The sequence below is a fragment of the Hyla sarda genome, chromosome 2 (assembly GCF_029499605.1).
Source record: "Hyla sarda isolate aHylSar1 chromosome 2, aHylSar1.hap1, whole genome shotgun sequence".
NCBI lineage: Eukaryota > Metazoa > Chordata > Amphibia > Anura > Hylidae > Hyla > Hyla sarda.
The window spans coordinates 364,852,783-364,866,678 of NC_079190.1; the positions used below are offsets into that span (position 1 = coordinate 364,852,783).

The window sequence follows — 13,896 nt, forward strand, 5'->3', positions numbered from 1 at the left end:
CAAATAGCACAATGTTAAACTGAGTTAAGATAGCTGTCTATGGGAACATTACTGTATTATCTATTAAGAGCACAGTGAATTGAAAGACACTGTGCCCTAATAGAGGCCTCCTCCTCCCCTTACAGCCTTCCTATCCATCTCCAAAATTGGTGCCTTACCAATTCTTTGCATCATTTTATGCAAATGACAGTACGCAGAAACGCTTCCATAGCCTACAATCTCAAAAAAATTTTACCAAAATTTTTAAAATTCACCAATTTTGTCAAATCAACATACATAACGTCTCAAGGAGTTATATGCTGTTGAAGTGAAGAAAAAAATTTTCAGTCTCATGATTTTGGTTAAAAATCATGGACAGTAAAAAAAAAAAAAACATGATTTGGGTAAAAAAAAAGGTACAAATAGAAATCCAAAAAAAATCATCACAATAGCTGGCAAGTACAGCACACTATTGGTACAAATTTACACCTAGCAAAACTACACATTTTACATACAGATTTAAAAACAACAAGATTCCTTCTTACTAGGCTTTTGTGATAAAAAAAAAGTGCCACCTCCTGTCAAAAACAAATAGCACAATGTTAAACTGAGTTAAGATAGCTGGTAGAGTTGAGCAAACTTACAGTAAATTTGATTCTTCACAAACTTCTCGGCTCGGCAGTTGATGACTTTTCCTGCATAAATTAGTTCAGCTTACAGGTGCTCCAGTGGGCTGGAAAAGGTGGATACAGTCCTAGGAGACTCTTTCCTAGGACTGTATCCACCTTTTCCAGCCCACCGGAGCACCGGAAAGCTGAACTAATTCATGCAGGAAAACTCAGCAACCGCCGAGCCGAGAAGTTTGTGATGAATCAAATTTACTGTAAGTTCGCTCATCTCTAATAGCTGACTATGGGAACATTACTGTATTATCTATTAAGAGCACAGTGAATTGAAAGACACTGTGCCCTAATAGAGGCCTCCTCCTCCCCTTACAGCCTTCCTATCCATCTCCAAAATTGGTGCCTTACCAATTCTTTGCATCATTTTATGCAAATGACAGTACACAGAAACACTTCCATAGCCTACAATCAACATACATAACGTCTCAAGAAGTTATATGCTGTTGAAGTGAAGAAAAAATGTTTCAGTCTCATGATTTTGGTTAAAAATCATGGACAGTTAAAAAACTATGATTTGGGTTAAAAAACAAGGTACAAATAGGAATACAAAAAAATCATCACAATAGCTGGCAAGTGCAGCACACTATTGGTACAAATTTACACATAGCAAAACTACACATTTTACATACAGATTTAAAACAACAAGATTCCTTCTTACTAGGCATTTTTTGATAAAAAAAAAAGTGCCACCTCCTGTCAAAAACAAATAGCACAATGTTAAACTGAGTTAAGATAGCTGGCTATGGGAACATTACTGTATTATCTATTAAGAGCATAGCGAAATGAAAGACACTGTGCCCTAATAGAGGCCTCCTCCTCCCCTTACAGCCTTCCTATCCATCTCCAAAATTGGTGCCTTACCAATTCTTTGCATCATTTTATGCAAATGACAGTACACAGAAACGCTTCCATAGCCTACAATCTCAAAAAATTTTAACCAAAATTTTAAAAATTCACCAATGTTGTCAAATCAACATACATAATGTCTCAAGAAGTTATATGCTGTTGAAGTAAAGAAAAAAATTTTCAGTCTCATGATTTTGGTTAAAAATCATGGACAGTAAAAAAAAACTATGATTTGGATTAAAAAAAAGGTACAAATAGGAATACAAAAAAATCATCACAATAGCTGGCAAGTACAGCACACTATTGGTACAAATTTACACATGGCAAAACTACACATTTTACATGCAGATTTAAAAACAACAAGATTCCTTCTTACTAGGCTTTTGTGATAAAAAAAAAGTGCCACCTCCTGTCAAAAACAAATAGCACAATGGTAAACTGAGTTAAGATAGCTGGCTATGGGAACATTACTGTATTATCTATTAAGAGCATAGCGAAATGAAAGACACTGTGTCCTAATAGAGGCCTCCTCCTCCCCTTACAGCCTTCCTATCCATGTCCAAAATTGGTGCCGTACCAAATTCTTTGCATCATTTTATGCAAATGACAGTACGCAGAAATGCTTCCATAGCCTACAATCTCAAAACATTTTTACCAAAATTTTTACAATTCACCAATTTTGTCAAATCAACATACATAATGTCTCAAGGAGTTATATGCTGTTGAAGTGAAGAAAAAAATTTTCAGTCTCATGATTTTGGTTAAAAATCATGGACAGTAAAAACAAACAAACTATGATTTGGGTTAAAAAAAAAAGGTACAAATAGGAATACAAAAAAATTATCACAATAGCTGGCAAGTACAGCACACTATTGGTACAAATTTACGCATAGCAAAACTACACATTTTATATACAGATTTAAAAACAACAAGATTCCTTCTTACTAGGCTTTTGTAATAAAAAAAAAGTGCCACCTCCTGTCAAAAACAAATAGCACAATGTTAAACTGAGTTGAGATAGCTGGTAGAGATGAGCGAACTTACAGTAAATTCGATTCGTCACGAACTTCTCGGCTCGGCAGTTTATGACTTTTCCTGTATTAATTAGTTCAGCTTTCAGATAATCCCGTGGGCTGGAAAAGGTGGACACAGTCCTAGGAGACTCTTTCCTAGGACTGTTTCCACCTCTTCCAGCCCACCGGAGCACCGGAAAGCTGAACAAATTTTTGCAGGGAAAGTCAGCAACCGCCGAGCCTAGAAGTTCGTGACGAATCTAATTTACTGTAAGTTTGCTCATCTCTAATAGCTGGCTATGGGAACATTACTGTATTATCTATTAAGGGCACAGTGAATTGAAAGACACTGTACCCTAATAGAGGCCTCCTCCTCCCCTTACAGCCTTCCTATCCATCTCCAAAATTGGTGCCTTACCAATTCTTTGCATCATTTTATGCAAATGACAGTACACAGAAACACTTCCATAGCCTACAATCTCAAAAAATCTTAACCCAAATTTTTAAAATTCACCAATTTTGTCAAATCAACATACATAACGTCTCAAGAAGTTATATGCTGTTGAAGTGAAGAAAAAATGTTTCAGTCTCATGATTTTGGTTAAAAATCATGGACAGTTAAAAAACTATGATTTGGGTTAAGAAAAAAGGTACAAATAGGAATACAAAAAAATCATCACAATAGCTGGCAAGTACAGCACACTATTGGTACAAATTTACACATAGCAAAACTACACATTTTACATACAGATTTAAAACAATAAGATTCCTTCTTACTAGGCTTTTGTGATAAAAAAAAAGTGCCACTTCCTGTCAAAAACAAATAGCACAATGTTAAACTGAGTTACGATAGCTGGCTATGGGAACATTACTGTATTATCTATTAAGAGCACAGCGAAATAAAAGACACTGTGCCCTAATAGAGGCCTCCTCCTCCCCTTACAGCCTTCCTATCCATCTCCAAAATTGGTGCCTTACCAATTCTTTGCATCATTTTATGCAAATGACAGTACACAGAAACGCTTCCATAGCCTACAATCTCAAAAAATTTTAACCAAAATTTTTAAAATTCACCAATTTTGTCAAATCAACATACATAACGTCTCAAGAAGTTATATGCTGTTGAAGTGAAGAAAAACATTTTCAGTCTCATGATTTTGGTTAAAAATCATGGACAGTAAAAAAAAACTATGATATGGGTTAAAAAAAAGGTACAAATAGGAATACAAAAAAATCATCACAATAGCTGGCAAGTACAGCACACTATTGGTACAAATTTACACATAGCTAAACTACACATTTTACATACAGATTTAAAACAACAAGATTCCTTCTTACTAGGCTTTTGTGATAAAAAAAAAGAGTGCCACCTGCTGTCAAAAACAAATAGCACAATGTTAAACTGAGTTAAGATAGCTGTCTATGGGAACATTACTGTATTATCTATTAAGAGCACAGTGAATTGAAAGACACTGTGCCCTAATAGAGGCCTCCTCCTCCCCTTACAGCCTTCCTATCCATCTCCAAAATTGGTGCCTTACCAATTCTTTGCATCATTTTATGCAAATGACAGTACGCAGAAACGCTTCCATAGCCTACAATCTCAAAAAATCTTAACCCAAATTTTTAAAATTCACCAATTTTGTCAAATCAACATACATAACGTCTCAAGAAGTTATATGCTGTTGAAGTGAAGAAAAAATGTTTCAGTCTCATGATTTTGGTTAAAAATCATGGACAGTTAAAAAACTATGATTTGGGTTAAAAAAAAGGTACAAATAGGAATACAAAAAAAATCATCACAATTGCTGGCAAGTACAGCACACTATTGGTACAAATTTACACATAGCAAAACTACACATTTTACATACAGATTTAAAAACAACAAGATTCCTTCTTACTAGGCTTTTGTGATAAAAAAAAAGTGCCACCTCCTGTCAAAAACAAATAGCACAATGTTAAACTGAGTTAAGATAGCTGGTAGAGATGAGCAAACTTACAGTAAATTCGATTCGTCACGAACTTCTCGGCTCGGCAGTTGATGACTTTTCCTGCATAAATTAGTTCAGCTTACAGGTGCTTCATTGGGCTGGAAAAGGTGGATACAGTGCTAGGAGACTCTTTCCTAGGACTGTATCCACCTTTTCCAGCCCACTGGAGCACCGGAAAGCTGAACTAATTCATGCAGGAAAAGTCAGCAACCGCCGAACAGAGAAGTTCGTGACGAATCGAATTTACTGTAAGTTCGCTCATCTCTAATAGCTGGCTATGGGAACATTACTGTATTATCTATTAAGAGCACAGCGAAATGAAAGACACTGTGCCCTAATAGAGGCCTCCTCCTCCCCTTACAGCCTTCCTATCCATCTCCAAAATTGGTGCCTTACCAATTCTTTGCATCATTTTATGCAAATGACAGTACACAGAAACGCTTCCATAGCCTACAATCTCAAAAAATTTTAACCAAAATTTTTAAAATTCACCAATTTTGTCAAATCAACATACATAACGTCTCAAGAAGTTATATGCTGTTGAAATGAAGAAAAAAAATTTCAGTCTCATGATTTTGGTTAAAAATCATGGACAGTAAAAAAAAACTATGATATGGGTTAAAAAAAAAGGTACAAATAGGAATACAAAAAAATCATCACAATAGCTGGCAAGTACAGCACACTATTGTTACAAATTTACACATAGCTAAACTACACATTTTACATACAGATTTAAAACAACAAGATTCCTTCTTACTAGGCTTTTGTGATGAAAAAAAAAGAGTGCCACTTCCTGTCAAAAACAAATAGCACAATGTTAAACTGAGTTAAGATAGCTGGCTATGGGAACATTACTGTATTATCTATTAAGAGCACAGCGAAATGAAAGACACTGTGCCCTAATAGAGGCCTCCTCCTCCCCTTACAGCCTTCCTATCCATCTCCAAAATTGGTGCCTTACCAATTCTTTGCATCATTTTATGCAAATGACAGTACACAGAAACACTTCCATAGCCTACAATCTCAAAAAATCTTAACCCAAATTTTTAAAATTCACCAATTTTGTCAAATCAACATACATAACGTCTCAAGAAGTTATATGCTGTTGAAGTGAAGAAAAAATGTTTCAGTCTCATGATTTTGGTTAAAAATCATGGACAGTTAAAAAACTATGATTTGGGTTAAAAAAAAGGTACAAATAGGAATACAAAAAAAATCATCACAATAGCTGGCAAGTACAGCACACTATTGGTACAAATTTACACATAGCAAAACTACACATTTTACATACAGATTTAAAAACAACAAGATTCCTTCTTACTAGGCTTTTGTGATAAAAAAAAAGTGCCACCTCCTGTCAAAAACAAATAGCACAATGTTAAACTGAGTTAAGATAGCTGGTAGAGATGAGCAAACTTACAGTAAATTCGATTCGTCACGAACTTCTCGGCTCGGCAGTTGATGACTTTTCCTGCATAAATTAGTTCAGCTTACAGGTGCTTCATTGGGCTGGAAAAGGTGGATACAGTGCTAGGAGACTCTTTCCTAGGACTGTATCCACCTTTTCCAGCCCACTGGAGCACCGGAAAGCTGAACTAATTCATGCAGGAAAAGTCAGCAACCGCCGAACAGAGAAGTTCGTGACGAATCGAATTTACTGTAAGTTCGCTCATCTCTAATAGCTGGCTATGGGAACATTACTGTATTATCTATTAAGAGCACAGCGAAATGAAAGACACTGTGCCCTAATAGAGGCCTCCTCCTCCCCTTACAGCCTTCCTATCCATCTCCAAAATTGGTGCCTTACCAATTCTTTGCATCATTTTATGCAAATGACAGTACACAGAAACGCTTCCATAGCCTACAATCTCAAAATGTTTTATCCCAAATTTTTAAAATTCACCTATTTTGTCAAATCAACATACATAACGTCTTAAGGAGTTATATGCTGTTGAAGTTAAGAAAAAAAATCGCAGGCTTGGAGGATGGGTGGGCGGGGCTTAATCGCGGACTAAAGAAGGAACCACATGCAATGATGGTACGCAACAGTAAAACCCCCCCCAACACTCCCCAGCTACCCACCAAACCTCCAACGTGTTTCACCCAACGGGGCTTTATCCTGGATAAAGCCCCGTTGGGTGAAACGCGTCGGAGGTTTGGTGGGTAGCTGGGGAGTGTTGGGGGGGGGGGGTTTACTGTTGCGTACCATCATTGTATGTGGTTCCTTCTTTAGTCCGGTTAGCATGTTTATCACTTCCTATGGCATTTCAGTTCAATTTTTATATGTTGGTACTCTTGATATGAGACCTGTATAAATATTTACCCTTTTCATTGAGGCGCTTTCTGCCTTTGTACATATCTCATGTTTACACATCTATATATTTATCTTGTGATTTACCTGTTTTTACATGCCATAGGCCAGTGCACCCGGATTATTTCTTTATTTCTGGTCTCCCCCTGCTCCGTAGTTCCCACATATGTTTGTCCACGCTGTGTTTGTTTTATGTATTATTGAAACTTTCCATAAATAAAATTTATTCTTTTTTACAAATGGTCCATCTTTAAGTGGGTTATTTTCTTTTCGGTTTTTTAAATTTCTGCTAAAGTTGGACGTGAAAATGAAAAATGTGATTTTTTTTCACCAAAATGCTGGAGTTACCCCAATTTTTTTTATTTTCACAAGGGGTAATAGGAGAAAAAGCCTCCCAAAATGTTTAACCCCATTTCTTCTGAGTATGGAAATACCCCATATGTGAATTTAAAGTGCTCTGCGGGCGAACTACAATGCGCAGAAGAGAAGGAGTTCCATTGGGCTTTTGGAGAGAGAATCTGTTTGGAATGGAAGTTGGGGGCCAGATTAATGGACCCCTGCCCCACATGTGACCCCGTTTTGGAAACTACACCCCTCACAGAATGTAATAAGGGGTGCAGTGAGCATTCACACCCACTGGTGTTTGACAGATCTTTGGAACAGTGGGCAGTGCAAATGAAAAATAAAATTTTTCATTTTCATGGACCACTGTTCAAAAAAATCTGTCAGACACCAGTGGGGTGTAAATGCTCACTGCATCCCTTGTTACATTCTGTTAAGGGTGTAGTTTCCAAAATGGGGTCACATGTGGGGGGGGTAATTTTTCTCGCACCATGGGGGTTTTGTAAACGCACATGGCCTTTAATTCCAGACACATTCTGTCTCCAAAAGCCCAATGGCGGTATTGGCATACTCAGAAGAAATGGGGTTACAAATTATGGGGGGCTTTTTTCCTATTACCCCTTGTGAAAATGAAAAATTTGGGATAACACCAGCATTTTAGTGAACAAAATACAAATTTTTTATTTTCACGTCCAAATTTAATGAAAATTCTTCAAACACCTGTGGGGTGTTAAGACTCACTATAGCTCTTTTTACATTCGGTGAGGGGTGTAGTTTCCAAAATGGGGTCACATGTGGGTGTTTCTTTTTTGCGTTTATGTCAGAACCGCTGTAACGATAAGCCACCCCTGTACAAATTATCTCACATGTACATGGCGCTCTCACTTCTGAGCCTCGTTGTGTGCCCGCAGAGCATTTTACGTTCACATATGGGGTATTTCAGTATTCAGAAGAAATTGCGTTACACATTTTGGGGGTCTTTTTTTTCCTTTTACTTCTTGTGAAAATGAAAAGTATGGGGAAACACCAGCATGTAAGTGTAAAAAAGAAAAAACACGCTGGAGTAGACCCCAACTTTACCTTTTCATAAGGGGTAAAAGGAGAAAATGCCCCCCAAAATTTGTAAGGCAATTTCTCCCGAGTATGGAAATACTCCATATGTGGCCCTAAACTGTTGCCTTGCAATACGACAGGGCTCCGAAGTGAGAGAGCACCATGTGCATTTGATGCCTAAATTAGGGATTTGCACAGGGATTACACTCAGATACCAAAATTACCCTATCGCAGTGTTCCCAAGCTGGGTGCCTCCAGCTGTTGCAACACTGGGAGTTGTTGTTTTGCAACATCTGGAGGCTCTGTTTTAGAAACCGTGCTGTACCAGATGTTTCTAATTTTTATTGGGGGAGGGGGGTAAATGTGTAGGGGAATGTGTATATGTAGTGTTTTCACTATTTATTTTGTGTAGTGCAGTGTTTTTAGGGTACATTCACATGGGCGAGGGTTTACAGCAAGTTTCCCGCTGGGAGTTTGAGCTGCAGCGGAAAATTTGCTACATCTAAAACTTCATTCACTGTAAACCCCCGCTCGTGTGAATGTACCCTGTACATTCACATGGGGGGAAGAGGCTAACCCCCAGCTGTTGCAAAAATACAACTCACAGCATACCCTTTGGCTGTCCGTGCATGCTGGGGGTTGTAGTTATGCAGGCACACTGGTTGCAAAACACTAAGAGTTTGTTACTTAACTCAAAGTTTCGCAACCAGTGTGCCTCCAGCTGTTGCAAAAGTACAACTCCCAGCTTGTACGGACAGCTATATGGCATGCTGGGAGTTGTAGTTTGCAACAGCTGGAGGCACACTGGTTGCGAAACACTGAGTTAGGTAACAAACTCTGTGTTTTGCAACCAGTGTGCCTTCAGCTTTTGCAAAAACAACAACTCTCAACATGCAGTGACAGCTTAAGGGCATGCTGGGACTTGTAGTTATGCAACAGCTGGAGGCATACTACTACAACTTCCAGCATGCCCTTTAGCTGTCCGTACATGCTGGGGGTTGTAGTTATGCAACAGTTGGAGGCACACTGGTAGCAAAACACTGAGAGTTTGTTACTTAACTCAGTGTTCCCCACCCTGTGTGCGTCCAGCTGTTGCAAAACTGCAACTCCCAGCATGCATGGTCTGTCAGTGCATGCTAGGAGTTATAGTTTTGCAACAGCTGGAGGCACACGGGTTGGGAAACACTAAATTAGGAAACAGACAATGTTTCCCAACCCGTGTGCCTCCACTTGTTGCAAAACTACAGCTCCCAGCATGCCCAGACAGCCGAAGGGCATGTTGGGAGTTGTAGTTATGCAACAACTGGAGGAGAACAGTTTGGAGACCACTGTGTGGTGGTGTCCAAACTGTAGCCCTCCAGATGTTGCAAAACTACAACTCCAAGCATGCTCAGACTGCCCAGACATACTGGGAGTTGTAGTTTGGCAACATCTGAAGGGCCAGATGTTTGTTAAGAATGAAAGAAGACATTTGATTGGTTGCTATGGGCAACTGGGCAACTTTTCCTCTGGACAGGTTTTGATAAATCTCCCCCATTATCTTTCCGTATATGTCAGGGTAACATTGTGCTGTTGACATTCAGAGAAGTGGGGGCCTTAGTCTTGAAAGAGTTCATGTAGCAGTTATTAATAATATAGAAAACAAATCTAGGGCAGATTGATGAGGAAAATCAAGGAAAATGTAGCAAATGCTTTCCCAATGGTCGCCATATAGAAGCAAAGTGTGGCCCCATAGAACTTTATTAGGTTTTTACATTGTACAATCCGGCCAAATAAAGACAAATCCACATGCAAAGGTGACATGAGGATCAGGAAGTCAGAATGAATGTATGTTTCCATCTCCTAGACAAGACTGTTTCCCAAGCAGTGTACCTCCAGCTTTTGCAAAACTACAACTCCCAGCATGCTAAATTGTAGTTTTGCAACAGCCAAGGGCACACTGGTTGGAAAACACTGTCCTAGACTGTAGAATATTTAGTACTAAGTGTAATGGGAGCACTCACTTCTCTACCAACACTGTCCAAACCTGTGTGCCATCTGTGATCAACTTCCATTAAAGAAACAGGACAAAAAGATAAGCGGCATCATCTCTATACAATTGGGGGGGATACTCGGGACTGGCACTGTACTTGGTAAGACTCTGCTGATTGGTTGATTTGACCTCTATATTAAAATGTTGGGTCACACAGAGCATATCCGTAGTGTATTTCACACTGCGGAAGCAACAATGGCAGTCAATAGAGCAAGCCCCCTGCTGCAGCTGGATAGCTTTGTGTCCGTTTGTAGTCGTGGATTTCCCACTGTAGACAAACGGCCATATTTTTTTTACAGTTATAAATACCATTGAAAATTCAATGTATGAACATAGCTTTAAAGTGGTCTTCCAAAAACAGCACCACACCTTTCCTCAGGTTGCAACCTGGCTCCATTGACTTCTACTGAGCTGCTATGTTTCTGGATGAAAGCCATGTTTTCCTAACCCTGGATAACCCATTTAAACTGTAGCAGAAATTTACTCCAGAAGTTTGGTGCATTTTTAGCGCATGATGCCGCAGCCTAGGTCAGACCACCTTTTTATTAAACCACTCCCCCTTTTTGGAATACACCTGAAAAGTGTATAAAACTCATAATATGTACAGGATCTGCTGCATATACTGAGGTCAATGGGTAGCAAAATCAGCCACAGAAAATATGTAGCAGATCCTGTACGTGTGAACCTACCCTAAATATGGCACCAGTCAATTTGGCCCCCTTGCAATAGTAAATCTGGCCTATTGTGGCTGTAACCTGGAGTCCTGTGGTAAAAGTGATAGACAATTCTAGCTCTTCCATGATGTCCTCCTACCTGTGCTGCCCATCAGATGGATGTAGCAGGGTCCTTGAAGGCCACTTACACTTCTCTCTTCTTTGCTGGAAGTTTTCTTTCTCTTTTAGGTCATTCAGGCCCAGATATTTAGCAGGAATGTAATAACCTTTTCTTTCTCTGTACCTTAGTTGTACTGGGCGGCTCCTGGACACGGTTTCCACTGTTCTGGTCTCCGTTCAGCTCTCTTCCATCTTCTCCTTTCTCCACTAAATTATTTTTTCTTTGTTTACTTCATTTTATGACAATGGAAAAAGACGATAAAGTCACTAGAAAACTACAGCAATGGGCAATGGGCTCTGACATGTGTCTCTGCTAAACTCTAGTGAGCAAATGAGAGATTTTTCTGTTCATCTGGCTACGTATCATGTCTGTTATGATGATGTCACCAGCTGCCCTACTGTGATGTCAGCAGCCAATGTTCTAATGGTCTCTTTGTTGCATCAGCCAATCAGGTGTTACCTTACTGAGAGGTGCTTTGACATGGTTTTGTTCTACATTACACTACACTTTATACATATCTATATTTCCATATATATTAAGTAGATAGCAATATATATATATATATATATATATATATATATATATATATATATACATATATATATATATATATATATATATATATATATATGTGTGTGTGTGCTTAGTATTCCACTCTGCCAATTTTAAGACCAGTATTTCCCTACCAGTGTAAGGCTAAGTTTATACTTGTTTTTTTGTCCTGCGTTTTTTGGGTTGATAAAAACGCCTGAAAAAGCTCCAGTGCAATGTCCTGAATTTGTCTTTTTTTTTTGTTGTTTTTTCATTTGTGTGGAAATTGCATTCTTGGCACCTTTTGGTTTTTCTTTTTTTTTTTTTTTTTTTTTTTTGGTATCCAAAATTTGTTTGGTACCAAAAAAAAAAAAAAAAAAGGATGCAGTAGTGATGGCAAAAAATTTATTTAACGAAATCTCAATTTTGTATAACTAAATTTGAATTAATGTTTAATAAAGTGTGTGTGTTTCACTTTTTTTTCTATTTTTTAAATTTTTTAGGTAGTACTACTACTCCTAGCATGGAACAGAGTGTTCCATGATGGGAGCAGTAATACCTGTAGTAATAGACATATCGCCCCAGGTCTCAGTCCTGACACCCGATGCGATCGTCCATTATATAGCAGAGATGCAGCTCTACACAGCACTAACATCTCTGCTCTGTGCTCCGGCCAGTGATGGGAATAGAACATCACTCATTCATATTTCCCACCCAGAGTGGTGATTGGCCGGATGGTTGCAGTCAATCACAGCTCTGAGGGAAATATTAATGATTGAGTGGCCGGAGTACAGAGCAGACATGCGAGTGCTGTATACAGCCGCTCCATCTCTGCAATAGACAAGACGACACATCAGGTGCCAGTAGTGACATCCACTGTGATGTGTCCTTAACTGCAAGTATTACTACTCCCAACATGGAGCAGACTCTGCTCCATGGTGGGAGCTGTAGTACCTGCATTAATAGACAGATCGCAGCGAGTGTAACTTCTGACACTCACTGCGATCTGTCTATTAATGCAGGTACTACATCTCCCAGCAGTGAGCAGAGTGTGCTCCATGTTGGGAGTAGTAGTACCTGCAGGTAAGGAAAGATCACAGCGGGTATCACTCCTCCTGACACCCGCTGTGATCCTCCTGTATAATGTATAGATGCAGCAGCCGTATATATACGCATATTCCTATTTCCCACAGAGAGCTGTGATTGGCTGGAATCATCTGGCCAATCACAGCTCTCTGCAGGAAATATGAATAGGTGTATATATAAGGCAGTGTAGGGGACCATAGAAGAGCGGCCGCTGCATCTAGTAATTATACTGGAGGATCACAACAGGCAATCTGTCAATTAGTACAGGTACTAACTGGAACAGTGTTTTCTATGCTGGGAGTAGTAGTACTACCTAAAAAATGTAAAAAAGAAAAAAAAAAAGGGAAAAACACATAGGGGGAGATTTATCAAAACCTGTCTAGGGGGAAAATCTGCTGAGTTGCCCATAGCAACCAATCAGATTACTACTTTCATTTTTCAGAAGCCTTGTTAAAAATGAAAGAAGCGATCTGATTGGTTGCTATGGGCAACTCAGCAACTTTTCCTCTCAAAACCTGTCCAAAGGAAAATGTTATTATAAAAAAGATACATTTCGTTAGATACAATTTTTTCCTTCACTATTGTATCTTTTTTATTTTTTTTAATGGTACCCATGAAATTTTATTAAAAAAGGTATCTCCATCACTTTTTTGGATCGCTAAAGTCCAAAAAAGAATGAAAACCGCATGAAAAAACGCCAAAGTTAAAACCCGCATATCGTTTTTCTTGGAAATTTTATTCACTTCCATAGACTTCAATGGGAGAAAAACGCCATGATTTTGACAAAAAAAAAAAAAATGCCAGTGGCTCAACATGCTGCGATTACCAACGATCTGAAAAAACGCCAAAAAAGAGTGGAAAAACGCCAAAAGGATAAAAAAAAACGCCAAAGTAAAAAAATGCCAAGTGGAATAAGAATTTTGTGATTTCTCATTGATTTACAGCTAACATCTGGCCACAGCATTTTTTGGCCGAAAAAACGCCATGCGGCAGAATTGATGTTTTTCTTGGTGTTTTTGCCCCAAAAAAACAAGTGGAATTCCAACCCATCTCCAGCTTTTGCAAAACTGCAGCTCCCAACATGCCCAGACAGCCTTCTGTTGTTTGGGCACCCTGGAAGTTGTAGTTTACAACAGCTGAAGACACACTGGTTGGGAAACACTGTCCTAGACTGTAGATATTTGGTGTAATGGGA

The 13,896-nt window shown here is 38.8% G+C and overlaps 1 protein-coding gene across 3 annotated transcripts in view; it reads right to left on the minus strand.

Annotated features, from left to right (window-relative positions):
- The window catches only part of LOC130356605 (uncharacterized), a 1,200,575-nt gene extending 1,189,063 nt beyond the window's left edge, over positions 1-11,512 (minus strand). The window contains exons 1-2 of one of the 3 annotated variants that reach the window (XR_008888934.1): positions 11,064-11,512; positions 6,793-7,109 (exon numbers count right to left, since the gene is read on the minus strand). The gene's annotated coding sequence lies outside the window, so the exon portion shown is untranslated. Of the gene's footprint in view, positions 1-6,792; positions 7,113-11,063 lie in introns of those variants that run through there. The other 2 variants (XR_008888933.1, XM_056558369.1) reach the window with 2 other exon arrangements.
- Positions 11,513-13,896: the final 2,384 nt, after the last annotated feature.